General features: G+C 50.8%; 1 long non-coding RNA gene across 1 annotated transcript; it reads right to left on the bottom strand.

The window, feature by feature from the left end:
- Nucleotides 1-5,063: 5,063 nt before the first annotated feature.
- LOC111561417 lies at nt 5,064-12,890 on the bottom strand. The gene is made up of 2 exons (XR_006587396.1): nt 10,286-12,890; nt 5,064-6,344 (listed from the first exon to the last, which is right to left on the bottom strand). It is a non-coding gene; the product is annotated as an uncharacterized LOC111561417 (long non-coding RNA).
- Nucleotides 12,891-14,222: the final 1,332 nt, after the last annotated feature.

Genomic DNA, 14,222 nt, shown 5'->3' with positions numbered 1-14,222 from the left:
GGATTTTGCGAGCAAAATTTGCTAACGCGACCACTATTAAAAATTAAATTATGGGGGCTCCTGGGTGGCTCGGTCAGTTGCACGTCCGACTCTCGATCTTGGCTCAGGTCATGATCTCGCAGTTCATGAGATCAAGCCCTGAGTCGGGCTCTGTGCTGACCGTGCAGAGCCTGCTTGGGATTCTCTCTCTCTCTCTGCCCCTCTCCCACTCTCTCTCTCTCTCTCTCTCAAAATAAACTTTAAAAAATTAAATTACGTAAACATACGATTAATAAGCCATATTAAAAACAAAGGTATTACTCAAAAAAACTCATCACTTCCTAATTACTTGACCTTATTATTACTTTACATTTCATTAGTATCTGTGCTCCCGAGAGCCCGGTGGAAATGCCGTGCATTTCCAAATGCTGTTGGACACCTTTGCCCAACACCGCCTTCGTGGGGGTGGCTGCAGATCAGCCGTGGTGGGAAGATTTGCGTAATGGGAACTGGCAAACGCTCCGAATCCGGGCTTTGTCCGCCCCAGAAAGCGGGTCGGTGGACATCAACCGGAACAGTGGAAACAAACTTGTACACAGAGGGAAAACGGTGAGGCAGCGGCTCCGTGGGGAAGTGAGACAGCAGATGCAGAGTGAAGGCGGCAAGCTCTCCTATTCCAGGGCAACTCCTTCCCAGGGATCCCGCGGCACCGTTCTTGGGTTCTAGAAAAGCAGCCCTTCGTGCTCACAGAGAATCCTTTGTGAGGCTGAAACTCGCTCAGGTTGGTTTCTGCATCCCAGTCTTAACCAATGAACAAGACATAAAATCAACGAGAACACTGCACTCTCTTTTGGGGTCATTTTAATCTGTCCTTGGCTAAGCATAATAATAAAGCCCTAATCACTAGTCAACCACTGTTGAGATATTTTTTTTTTTAAATCTCTGTATAATACACCACGTATCCTGGAGATATTCTTGCTATTTCTTCCTCATCGCCAAGAACAATCGTGCGAGAGTCTTGCTGGCTGGATCTCACAAGCCCTCTCTGACTTCCCAGCAGGACTTGGTGCTGCTCACACAGACATTTATGTGACTACTCCAAGCGGTGCGTTAATTATTGTGACACCACACCAATGATCCAATTAGGCCCTAAATGTTTACTTAAGAGAAAGCTCTGTTCCTCAAAGAAAGATTGGGTGGCTGGGGGGAAATCTGAACGTCTGGCATGCTAGGGGATCCAAGAGCTTCCTTTTTCACAGATCAGGTGGGCCAATTACATTTCCCAGGAAGAAACAAAACACACACACACACACACGCACATGCACACACACAAAGAAAGAAAAAACGCTTTTAATCTTCAATGTTTCCTTCAAAGAAGCAGGGGCATCAACAGCTTGCTTGTTTCTTCGTCTCTGCCTCCCCCACCCCAACTTTCCCCCTTTGCTAAATTTTTGCTCGCTTTTCATAATGGTTCCTTCAAGAGTGAAGTCTGCAGCCTTTCAAACCTGTTGGTTTTCAAGATATTGAAATGGCAGGTGCCCCCTAAATGGAAAAGAAATGGTGATGGCAGGAGCCCGTGCAGAGTGGTTCTCCTCATTGAGCATGGCGGGCGGGCTGTCTTGTGCCCGCACAAGGTAAACTTGAATACAAACAGCTCATGAAGGACACACAGAGATTGAAAAACGCATCGCCGCCTCTCACACATACCACACGCTCCTACCATTAACTAATGCCTTCTGAAGCAGGCAGAGGTAGGAATTGCTAAAAATGTACATCTCGGCGGCAAAGTCAAGTTCAACTTTCTATCTCATCAAAATCCTAAATACGTTCAAATTCCCATTTGCTCATACGCCTGAATTAAGATTTGGAAAACGAGCTATTTAACCTGCCGTTTGACCTATTCAGTCGTCTGAAAACAGGTGCGCCACCACGGAAATCATACATTAAGTATTTGGATTAATAGATGACAATCCATTTCTCAAGAGTCATTAGGGTGACCACAGTTAAAGGCAGCTCTGCTAAAGCTCACTTTTTCCCCCTGCAAGCTTATTATTTTTCATGTACGATTTCTATCCAGCTACAAGTTAGGGTTTTTCTTTATGACGAGGGTCAGTAAACCACAGCCCCAGGCCAAATCCGGACTTGCCACCTGGTTTTGTATGTCCTACGAGCGCAGAACGGGTTCTAGTTTTTGCCTTTTTTAAAAGCTTTCTAGGGGCGCCTGGGTGGCGCATTCGGTTAAGCATCCGACTTCAGCCAGGTCACGATCTCGCGGTCCGGGAGTTCGAGCCCCGCGTCGGGCTCTGGGCTGATGGCTCGGAGCCTGGAGCCTGTTTCCGATTCTGTGTCTCCCTCTCTCTCTGCCCCTCCCCCGTTCATGCTCTGTCTCTCTCTGTCCCAAAAATAAATAAAACGTTGAAAAAAAAAAATAATAAATAAATAAATAAATAAATAAAAGTTTTCTAACTACCAAAAGAGTTTCCGAGGACATATGGAAATCACATGAAATTCAATTCTCAGTATCCCTAAGCAATGTTTTATTGAAACACGATCCCATTCCCATTCGTTTATGCGTTATCTGTGGCTGCGTTCACACTTCAGTGGTAGAGTTGAGGAGTTGAGACAGAGATCGTATGGCCTGCCAAACCTAAAACACGGGTCATCTGCCCTTTACAGAAAAAAGGTTGCCAGCCCCCGCTTCAGGACATAGAGATTGGCCTGCACAAACCAAATTTGCACTCAAAGGGCCGATGACACCGTGAAAGCATTACATAGCTTTTCCGCATTTCTTTCTTTTCCTAGGCTAGACTTGTTTCTGAATGGAGGGGCAGAGGTAACTTTTTGTGTGAGGAGTCTTGAAACAGGGCCAGTGCACAGAGGGTACGAAATAAATACTCTCATGTGGCCCTCGCTCCCTGCCTTCCTTCACAAGGGGTCACCCGCACTTGTGTTTTACTCGTGTATTTTCGTGTTTGTCCTGAGCCAGCACTTCTGGTCATGAAGCCTGTCCCGACCCAAGATCTGATCGCTCTCAGCTTGGCAAAAGGACCTTGTCATGAGCCGGGCAAATATCACTGTAGAGATACCAACCAGTGTTTCTTTGAAACCTAACGTGGATCACAGAAGATTTGGGGGGAAAAACCCCAAAACACTCTGATTTTTATTGAGTGTAAGTATGTATGGTAACACACTTATTGGTCAGATTTTGACCAAATAAACCTCTGGAGTTGGGTAAACTCCTAAAGAGCTGACAAATGTTGAGCCCAGATACCTGCAGTAGTGAGAGGGAGCAGCTGATCCGTAAGAACTGGGAAGTTTTTTGAACTCGAGGCTTTTCTGAAGCCCACGGGATTTGCTGAGAATGACAACATTCCCACACTGGGAATGAGAACTCCTGAGCGCAAATGTATACAACAATGACAGATGGCAGACGGTGGTCTTCCGTGGCCTTAGGAAAATCACTTCGCTTCTCTGAGCCTCAGAGTCCCTGGATGTAAAATGGGGTAATGATGGTCCCCACCTCTTAGGGTTTCCTTGAGGATGAAAGGTAGTCACTCATACCCGTTAAACCCCAGAGCAGTGTCTGGCATAGAAGAAGCACTTAGTAAGTGTTGGCTGTCGTCACTGGAGTTGTTAGCGTTAAACTGAGGTCCAGGGATGAGCCCGCGTTACTGGGTCTGTCGTCCAGCGTGGCTCCCGTGCTAGACATAAAAAGATCGAGAGTGGAGCAAGGTTCATCTCAGCATCCCCAGTGCCTGGGACACCAGGGGACCCATTAATGTCTGGCGAACAAACGTAGGGGTGGTCAGAAAGTGTGTAACTGAACTGCAATAGATTTGTCTCCACCAGTAAGCCAGCAGGTAGTAGGGGTGAACTTCCTGCACCCAAGCAGAAACGGAGAGTTCACGGCCTTACCTGCAAAGGGCAGAGATGAATACACCTCACAAACATTAGTGAAGAGGGACGGCCACTCCCTCCGTTTCCTGGATACGCCACGTCACAGCTGCTATCCCTGTGGGGGGCATTCAACTCCCGGGCCGGACATCAAGTCAGACCTTGAGTGACCACTAGCTAGGGAGCGTACCAAGCTCACAGTAAGCCTGCAAGGTAAGAACTTGCATCAGCCCTGGTTTGCCAAGTGAGGAGACCGAAGCACAGAGAGGGTCAGTAACTTGCTTGCGGTCACACAGTGAATAAGTGGCCGAGGAAGGCTTCAAACTTGGAAGAGCCTGGCTTGAGAGCCCAAGACCTTGAAGATTACGTTACATGGGGCCACTTGTACAGCAAGTGCCTGGGGAGCTGGGTCATGTCTTAGTCATCGCTGTACGATCAGAGGCTGGCCCAGGGCCTGGAACACAGGAGGGTATCAACAACTGCTTATTGGTTAAGCAGGATCAGAGTATATTCACCTTCAGCCTAAAATGGGATCAGTTTCCCCCACCTCCACGCCTGTCCGCTGCCCACCACACCAGCTTCAGGTTCATGTGAGAGAGACAGCCCCCAGGCTCCAACACTACCCCTCACATCGTCTCATGTCTCGGCAAGCGTCTCTGAAAACAATTTGGCACAATATCCTGACCAGCCCTCGCTGGCGAGGACGGCGGGCATATCTGTCACCAACGAAAAAGCTGTATTTATGTCTTGGCAAAATCCATTAATTTCCTTTAAGTACCGGGAATGCTCCAGGGAGTGTCACAGAGCCACCTAATGCAGCCGGTTCTCAGCTTTGCAGCTGAGTCTCTGACTTGGCAGACAGATGTGGAAACTCACTGGTAATCCCAACAGCCAGGACAGGCAGATAAATCCCAAGTGGCCCATCGGAGGACCAAGGGTATAAGTTCTAGCGGTTGAGATCAGTGGAACTCAGACTCCCAAGGTCCCCCTGGAGGCCCTCTTTAGCTCTCCGTGGTAATCACGACTCCAACAATGCAGAAATGTTGGGGGTTTCACGGCTTCACCCCCTGGGTGTCTCACGCAAAGGAGCCCAACAGACCTCTTCCTTCCACGCGGACAGCTGTTAGGAGCCAAGCTCCTAGGCCCTATGGAATGAGAGTTGGCGCAAAGAACCACACGGCACTCCGACGTCGGCAGAGAGTCTTTACTGGTGCACCAGGGCTCCCCAGTGTTAGAAAGCGGGAGAGCCCCGATAAACGGGGTCACAGGTCTTTTATGCTATTTTGAGTCTTATTTGCATACAGGCTGGTGGTAGGCTCTCTGCTCGGTGATGGTTAGGGTTGTGGGTAGTTTCGTCCCGGGGAAGCTTGGGAAATGAAGTTTCTTTTGGCTGATGCAACTTGGAGCCCGGGCTGCGAAGCGGCTAGGGACCTTTCAGTTAGGGTTGGGCGCGTAAGCAAGATTACTATGGTTGGGCGTGTAAGCAAGATTACAGAAGCGAGAGGAAAGCGGTTATCTATGTAGCAGCCTGTACAGCTCCCCCGGTGTCCAGATGTCTAACCGCAGAAATCCTGTTTGTTAACTAGTGGGAGTACAGGCTCTGCGAGTGAGGCGTTTACAAAGTTGAAGGTAGGGTGGGGGTGTTTTAGTAAGCTAGACCAGGGGTCTCTCATTCCCCCATTTTCTTTTGGCATCGAATGAAACCTTTCATTCAATTGTATCTGGCCTTTCTGCGTCAAATTGTCTTAGTTGGTGGTACTGTTGGGTTAGAACCAAGGCCTGGATGACAGAGAGTCTTTCTCTTATGAACTGTACCAAGCGGTTAAGGATGCAGGGTCCGAACACCAGTATTAATAGTAGGAGTATTAAGGGGCCCATGAGGGAGGAGACTAAAGTGGTAAACCAGGGGGATTTGTTATACTACCCCTCAAACCAGCCTTGCTGAGATTCGAACAGCTTTTGCCTTTGTTTGAGTCTCTCCCTCAGCTTGGCCATGCTATCCCTTATTATCCCTGTGTGATCAGCATAGAAGCAGCACTCTTCTTTGAGGGCAGCACATAACCCGCCTTCTTGTAAGATCAACAGGTCAAGTCAAGGTGTAAACCTGATGTGGGTTCCCCTCTTTGACAATTTTAGCTCCAATTCCCGCCCCCAAGCTTGTGAGGACCCACAGAAAGACCATTCCCGCTGGGGGTTTCATTTTGGGTTCGGGCAGGGACAGGGTGGATTAGCAGTCAGACACGGGAGAGTCTTATCTTAAGAGGGTTCTCCGAACGGTGGAGCTTCCAGGTTTTGGGAGTTTCTGGTCCAGGGGTTTTTGGGGCTGCTTTGGCGTGCGATGCGTGAATCCAGGCGGCAATCCCGTCAACCTTTATGGCGGTGGGCGTGGTCAGCAGGACGATGTAAGGTCCCTTCCAACGAGGCTCCAATCCTTGAGAGCGGTGCCGCCGGACGTACACGGAGTCTCCTACCTGAAATGGGTGGCTAGTTTGTGGATGTCCTGGCCGGTACAGTTCGGCCAGGGGGGTCCAGATTTGGGCCTGCACCGCTTGCAGCCCTTTTAGTCGGGCTTGTAAATCAGTCTTAGGATCGGAGGGGGAGAAGGAATTGAGCAAGGTTGACAAAGGGGGGGTCCCCCATAAAGGATTTCATATGGGGTGAGCCCGAAACGGTTGGGTGTATTTCTGGCTCTTAACAAGGCCAGAGATAGGAGGCGTCTCCAATCTTTTAAGCCAGTCTCTAAGGTCAATTTAGTAAGGGTCTCTTTTATTGTTCTATTCATTCTTTCTACCTGTCCTGAGCTCTGGGGCCTATATGCACAGTGTAATTTCCAATTAATCCCCAGTGTCCTGGCGAGCCCCTGACTTACCTGGGAAACGAAGGCCGGCCCGTTATCTGACCCGATTACCTTGGGAAGTCCAAATCTGGGGAAGATTTCTTCTAAAATCTTCTTGGCTACCACGTGTGCCGTTTCTTGTTGGGTGGGGTAGGCTTCTACCCATCCTGAAAAGGTGTCTACAAACACTAATAGGTACTTATACCCCGCATAGTGAGGCTTTACTTCAGTAAAATCTATTTCCCAATAGACTCCTGGGCGGTTACCACGAGTCCGTTTTCCTTCCGGCACTCGGGTAGCCCCAGCGTTTACCTGTTGACAGACCTTACAGGCGGAGGTTACCTGTTCTATGAGGGTGCCTGCCTTAGGGATTAAGAAGTCAGTTTTTTCAATCAGTAACTTCAGCTTCTGATTACTTAAATGTGTCCAGGCGTGCATTTGTTGGATCATTGCCAGGGCTTCCTTTCGGGGAAGGACTATCTTTCCTTCTTTTTCCCAGTCTTTAGTGTCCTGATTCAGTACAGCCCCTATGGCCTTTGCCTCTTCCTGGTCATCTGGGGTGTAAGCATATTTGTTGGTCGTAAGATCGGTTTCTTCAAGTTTTGTGGTCAAGGTCAACGTTTCTGCCACAGCGACTTGCCTGGCTACTTGGTCTGCCTGTCTATTTCCTGTTGCAATTGGGCCTTGTCCTTTCTGATGCCCGGGGCAATGAATTATGGCTACTCTTCGAGGAAGAAAAAGGGCCTTTAATAATGCAATGATTTCAGCTTTGTTTTTAATTTCTTTTCCTTCTGAGGTTAGTAGGCCCCTTCTTTCATAAATATTCCCATGTGTATGAGCCGTTGCAAAGGCATATCGGCTATCTGTGTATATGTTAGCCTTTTTCCCTTCGGATAGCTCTAGGGCCTTGGTGAGCGCTATCAGCTCAGCCTTTTGTGCAGACGTGCCAGGAGGTAGTGATTGTGCCCATATGATGTGGTGGCCATCTACTACCGCTGCTCCCGCCCTCCGGGTACATGAGTCGATGTAACTGCTCCCGTCCGTATACCAAGAGTGATCCGCATCTGGGAGCTCTTGATCTTTAAGATCTTCCCGTGTCCCATGGGTCTCAGCCAGTACTTGCCGGCAATCGTGTGCGCTCTGTTGGTCTTCCAGTGCCGGTAGCAACGTGGCAGGGTTCAAGGTAACCGGAGGTCCAAATTGGATGCGGTCTGTGTCCAGTAGGAGGGCCTGGTAGTGAGTTAGGCGTGCGTTGGTTATCCATCGGTCCGGTGGCTGCCGCACTACGGCCTCTAAAGCATGCGGGGTGATAACAGTTAGTGGCTGTCCAAGGGTTAATTTGGCAGAGTCCTTGACCAGCATAGCAGTGGCTGCCATGATACGAAGACATGGGGGCCACCCCGCTGCCACAGGGTCCAACTTTTTGGACAGGTATGCTACTGGTCTCTTCCAGGGCCCTAGTTTTTGGGTTAGAACTCCTTTGGCAATTCCTTGTTTCTCGTCTATGAAGAGGGTAAAGGGCTTGGAGGTGTCTGGCAACCCGAGAGCCGGGGCGGAAAGGAGGGCCTCTTTTAGGGCCTCAAAGGCTGACTGATGTTTTTCCTGCCAGGTGAAGGGTGCACTCTCTTTTGTGAGGGCATAGAGGGGGGCGGCTAGCTCAGCGAACCCAGGTATCCATAAGCGACAGAACCCAGCAGTTCCCAGGAATTCACGTACCTCTCTGGGGCTCTGGGGTGGCGGAATGCGAGCCACAGTTTCTATTCGCCCAGGGGTGAGCCATCTTTTCCCCTCACTCAGTATGTACCCCAGGTAGGTTACCTTGGTTTGGCAAATCTGGGCCTTCTTGGCGGATGCCCGGTATCCTTTTTCTCCTAATTCCCGGAGCAGATGTCTGGTACCTAGTATGCAGGCTTCTTTTGTGGGGGCGGCCAGAAGAAGGTCATCCACATATTGGAGTAGAGTTACTTCTGGATGTTGAGTCCGGAAGTCAGTTAGGTCCCTGTGAAGAGCCTCATCAAAGAGAGTGGGGGAGTTTTTAAACCCTTGGGGTAAGCGGGTCCAGGTTAATTGGCCTGAGATTCCTCTTTTAGGGTCCCTCCATTCGAAAGCAAACAGTTCCTGGCTCTGGGGGGCCAAGGGTAAGCAAAAGAATGCATCTTTTAGGTCCAGTACTGTGTACCAGGTACGGTCTGGGCTCAGGGTGCTGAGCAAGTTATAGGGATTGGGGACCGTAGGATGGATATCCATAGTCCTTTTGTTGACCTCCCTTAAGTCTTGGACAGGCCTGTAGTCCCAAGTACCAGGTTTTCTCACTGGTAAGAGAGGGGTATTCCAAGGTGAGCGGCAAGGTCGCAGGACCCCAAGCTCTAGAAATCTGGTAATGTGTGGCTGAATGCCCATATGAGCCTCCTTGCTCATGGGATACTGCCTGATAGATACAGGCATTGCCGTGGGCTTTAGGTCAATTATGATTGGGGCCTGGCATTTGGCTCGACCGAGCCCTCCCGTTTCTGCCCAGGCCTGGGGAAAGTCCTGCAGCCAGGCTTCGAGGAGGTTAGTGGTGACCGGGGTTTCAAAAAGTCTGTGTTCGTCTTGTAAGGACACAGTTAAGACTTGGATAGGCTGGCCATCCCGGTTTAGCACTTGGGCCCCCGCTTTGGAGAAGTGGATCTGAACTCCAAGCTTGGTTAGGAGGTCTCGTCCTAAAAGGGGGTATGGGCATTCGGGTACTACCAGAAAAGAGTGTGTCACTGTCCCTTGCCCTAAATCAACCGTACGGTAGTTAGTCCATTTGTGAATTTTTCTTCCTGTCGCTCCTTGAACCCAAGAGGTACGAGAGGACAGAGGCCCGTTTGCCTTGGTTAGGACCGAGTGCTGAGCTCCTGTGTCCACCAGGAAGGTGGTGGGATGCCCCCCTACAGATAAAGTTAGCTGGGGCTTGGGGGGGGCTCCAGAGCCCTGACATCCCTACTCGCTCTCTTCGCCCAAGGTGAGTACGGGGGTAGATTTCTTTGAGTCTCTAGGGCGCTTAGGGCAGTCTTTGATCCAGTGCCTGCGCTCTTTGCAATAGGCACATTGGTCTTTTTTCTATTTTGGGCCGCCTCTTCGTTTCCCCTGACTTTCCTGTTCTATTTTCTGTCACTACAGCTGCCAGGATTTTTGTTAGATGTTTATCTCTCTTTCGATCTCTTCATTCCTCCCGTGCTTCCTGCTCTTTTGCTAGCCTAGCCTCCTTTTCTTCTGGAGTCTCCCTCTTGTTATATACCTTTTCTGCCTCCCTAACTAGTTCCTGCAACCCATAGGTTTGAATCCCATCTAGCCGTTGGAGCTTTCCTTTTATATCAGACGCTGCCTGATCTATGAACGACATGGCCACGGTAGCCTTATGTTCTGGAGCTTCGGGGTTAAATGGAGTATACATCCGAAACCCCTCTAGAAGCCGTTCCATAAAGGCTGCGGGGCTTTCCTCTTTTCCTTGAATTATGGTCCTTACCTTGGCCAAATTGGTGGGCCGTTTCCCTGCCCCCTTGAGACCCGCCAACAGAGCCTGGCGATAGATTCGGAGACTCTCCCTACCTGGAGCCGTTTCATAGTCCCAGTCCGGGCGGGTGAGGGGAAACCCCTCATCTATTTCGTTGGGGAGCTGGGTTGGAAACCCTCCAGGAGAACTTGTTGCCTTTCCTCTGTAGTCAAAAGGACCTGTAGGAGCTGCTGGCAGTCGTCCCAGGTGGGCTGGTGTGTGAGGAGGATAGATTCTATCAGTGAGGTTAGGGCCTGGGGTTCTTGGGAAAAGGAAGGGTTATGAGTTTTCCAATTGTAAAGATCAGATGCAGAAAATGGCCAATACTGGATAGTCCGGTTGACAGTCCGGAGAGGAAACAGGGAAGATTGCCAAGTGGGAGGGCCGTTCGGGTCGTCTGATCGCCGGAGACGGAGGCGGGGGAAGAAATTGGGGAGGGGGAGGAGGAACTGGAGGCAGGAGGGGAAGTAGGGGCCACCGGGGTCAAGGCGGGGGCCAGGGGCGGATTATAGGGTGGAGGCTGTAAGAGGGGGTTGTGGGGCGGCAAGGACAAAGCGTCTAGGAGAAGAGGGTCCTTTTGGGACTCATCAGGAAGAACTGGTTTGGGCGGGTCTGAAGCTTGGGTTGAGGCACGGTCTTTTGAGGTTTTCAGGGGAAGAAGGGTAGATTGAGATAGGGGGCAGGAAGGGAGGAAGGGTTTCACCCATGCCGGAGGATTCCGAATGAGATCCTCCCAAGTGAGGATATAGGCTACTTGATCTGGATGACCTTGTGGTCCGGGATCCATTACCTTCGTCTTAACCTGTAATATAATAGAGAGGTCAAAAGTCCCATCCCGGGGCCACCCTACGGATAGGGTGGGCCACTCTGATGAACAATAAGTTCGCCATCGACCTTTCCGAACCTCAAGGGAAAGATTGTGAGCTCTTGCTTGGACGTCCGAGAAATGAGTCAGAGTCAAAGTTAGAGGAGTAGTCAATGTCTGTCCCATGGCTGTGTCGTCCTGTCCTGTCCACGCGTCCACACCAGCACACTTACACACACATACACAAAGATGACTACAATGTCGACACAGACCAGACAACACAGACTAGACAACAACCAAGGAGCCGCGGCCAGTATTCAGATTCAGATGGCAGGGGAGGCCTGCCTACGGATTTGGGGAGTCTGACGAACTTGTCAGTTCTCCCCTACAAACACCACCGAGGCGTCCCTCGGGGCTGGGGTGTGAAGGTTCAGGACACGTCTGTCCTCCTTCAACACTCCTACTGAGGTGGCCGGCCGGCCTCAGAATTCACAGTTCAGAGACAAAACATAGAACACAATACCTGTGTGTAGACAAAGGCACAGAAGTCTGTCTTCAGTCAGTCCGTCAGTGGCCCGGGCCGGAGAGTCATCCACCGACGGGGCCGGGGTTCTCTTGCCTTCCCTCGGGTTCCCGGCCAATGCACCAAATGTTAGGAGCCAAGCTCCTAGGCCCTATGGAATGAGAGTTGGCGCAAAGAACCACACGGCACTCCGACGTCGGCAGAGAGTCTTTACTGGTGCACCAGGGCTCCCCAGTGTTAGAAAGCGGGAGAGCCCCGATAAACGGGGTCACAGGTCTTTTATGCTATTTTGAGTCTTATTTGCATACAGGCTGGTGGTAGGCTCTCTGCTCGGTGATGGTTAGGGTTGTGGGTAGTTTCGTCCCGGGGAAGCTTGGGAAATGAAGTTTCTTTTGGCTGATGCAACTTGGAGCCCGGGCTGCGAAGCGGCTAGGGACCTTTCGGTTAGGGTTGGGCGCGTAAGCAAGATTACTATGGTTGGGCGCGTAAGCAAGATTACAGAAGCGAGAGGAAAGCGGTTATCTATGTAGCAGCCTGTACAGCTCCCCCGGTGTCCAGATGTCTAACCGCAGAAATCCTGTTTGTTAACTAGTGGGAGTACAGGCTCTGCGAGTGAGGCGTTTACAAAGTTGAAGGTAGGGTGGGGGTGTTTTAGTAAGCTAGACCAGGGGTCTCTCACAGCCACTGCTTCCCAATCTGGCCACTGTTTCCACACTCCACATTTGGCTTTTCCTCCACACCCCGATCGTGCTGCTCACTCACTTAGAAGGTTCTTTGCTCTCTTCCTTCTCTTTTCTTGGGTGTTTCATGGCAGCACCTTTCCTAGACATCTGTTCGTAACCTCGATCAAAGGTCACCTCCTATGAGAAGCCTTCCTAGATTCCCAGAAACCTTACTAGAATTACTTTCTCAGATCATGGAGTATATACCTTTATTATAGCAGATATCAGTCCATTCTGTAATTATTGATTTACCTGCCCTTCCTCCCATCTGTGAGTCCAGCACCATAGCCCCAGAACCCAGGTTGGAGCCTGAAGCGGGGGTGGGGGGGGGCGTGCAACAAGTACATGCTGAGTGCATTAATGTCCACAGCTTCCCTGAACCTCACATGCATGCGGCTCCTTTATAAGCACTCACCATTCTCTTAAACGGCAGATGTGAATGCGTGCTGCCTCTTGGACTGGACCACAAATTCCTCAGAGAAACGATCAGGTCTTTCTTTTTCTTTTTCTTTTGTAATGTTTATTTATTTTTGAGAGAGGGTCAGAGTGCGAGTAGGGGAGGGGCAAGAGGGAGAGGGAGACGCAGAATCCGAAACAGGCTCCAGGCTCTGAGCTGGCAGCGCAGAGCCCCACGCGGGGGCTCGAACTCACGGACCGTGAGATCATGACCTGAGCCGAAGTCGGACGCTTAACCGACCGAGCCACCCAGGTGCCCCATTATTAGAGTGTTCTTAGGGTCACAGGGGATGGAGGTGGTTCCCAGGAAGCAGGAAAATACAGAGCACTCACCCTGATCCGTGCAGCAAGTCAGGGGTGGGGTCTGGCCAAAAAAAAAAAAAAAAAAAAAAGAAACAGAACAATTTTCCAAGGTTATTTTTTACCCATTCGATTATGCTGCCTGTTAAGAAAACATTGATCCCGGACAGACTGTTTAATTAATGACCTTTCTGTTAACTACCTTTGTTTCTCCTCAAACCACAGAGCCCTGAGGAATAGAAAGTGTTCGCTCTAAACTGTCTCTTTTGGAAACAAAAAGGATGCATTTCTTTGGAAATGTGCCTCCTTTGGAAAACTGGACCACGCTGATGGCAGTTGGGGTAAAGCACACGGGCGGTTAAACTCCACCTCAGGGACACCAAAGGACTCCACGCTGTGTGTCAGAATATGACACTCTGTCAGAAATCACTGCCAGATCTTCAGAATCTGAAGAAGTGTTGGCCTTGGGCTTCCGTGGACAGCAGCAAGGAGAGAGGAGGTCGTCATGCCCGCGTGACCCTAAACCCGCATCGTGTGGTGGGCCAGCGCTGTGCAGAGACTGCGGCGGAGGCTGGGTGGGCCGACCGCCCACCACGCATCCTCCAGGTTAGAGAGGCAAGTGGGACGAAACAGGCTCTCTGAAAAGAAACAAATAGGAATGGCCTGATGTACAGATTCCCGTGGTGTAAATAACTCCACTGTGCCAATTCACGCTGCCCACGTGGAGCCCCGGACTCGGAGCTGGGCAGGGGCGCTCAGGATCGGTTCTCACAAGCCAGTGTGAGCTGCGATGAGCCAGTACCAGCTGGGGGTGGGCGGACACGAGTGGCTCCCGACCCCACTGGATGCGCCCTGCAGCCCGACAAGGACTCTGAGCATGACAGAAGTCCCTTGAGAAAACATCAGACCCACACTTGGAGCAGCAGGGGCCCAGGGAGGTCTGTGGAAGGCAACTGAGTCCTGAAGGCCACACAGGAGGTAATCAAGGAAAGAAAAGCAAGGCGGTGAGGAAGGGCATTCCAGGCAAAGGGAACGGCATAGACGAAGACCACGTGCAGAGGTAACAGAGAGCGTCCGTGTGGATTTCGCCACCAGTCGGGAGGCACGAGAGAGAAGACCAAGGAGAAGCAGCTTGCAAGGTGAAGACGAGTTCCCCTCATCTTCGGACGGGTGAGGATAGCGGCGCC

The sequence above is a fragment of the Felis catus genome, chromosome D2, assembly GCF_018350175.1.
Source record: "Felis catus isolate Fca126 chromosome D2, F.catus_Fca126_mat1.0, whole genome shotgun sequence".
In the NCBI taxonomy this organism is placed as follows: Eukaryota; Metazoa; Chordata; class Mammalia; order Carnivora; family Felidae; genus Felis; species Felis catus.
Note: the sequence above shows the minus strand (reverse complement) of the source record. Positions and strands in the feature narration are given on the sequence as shown.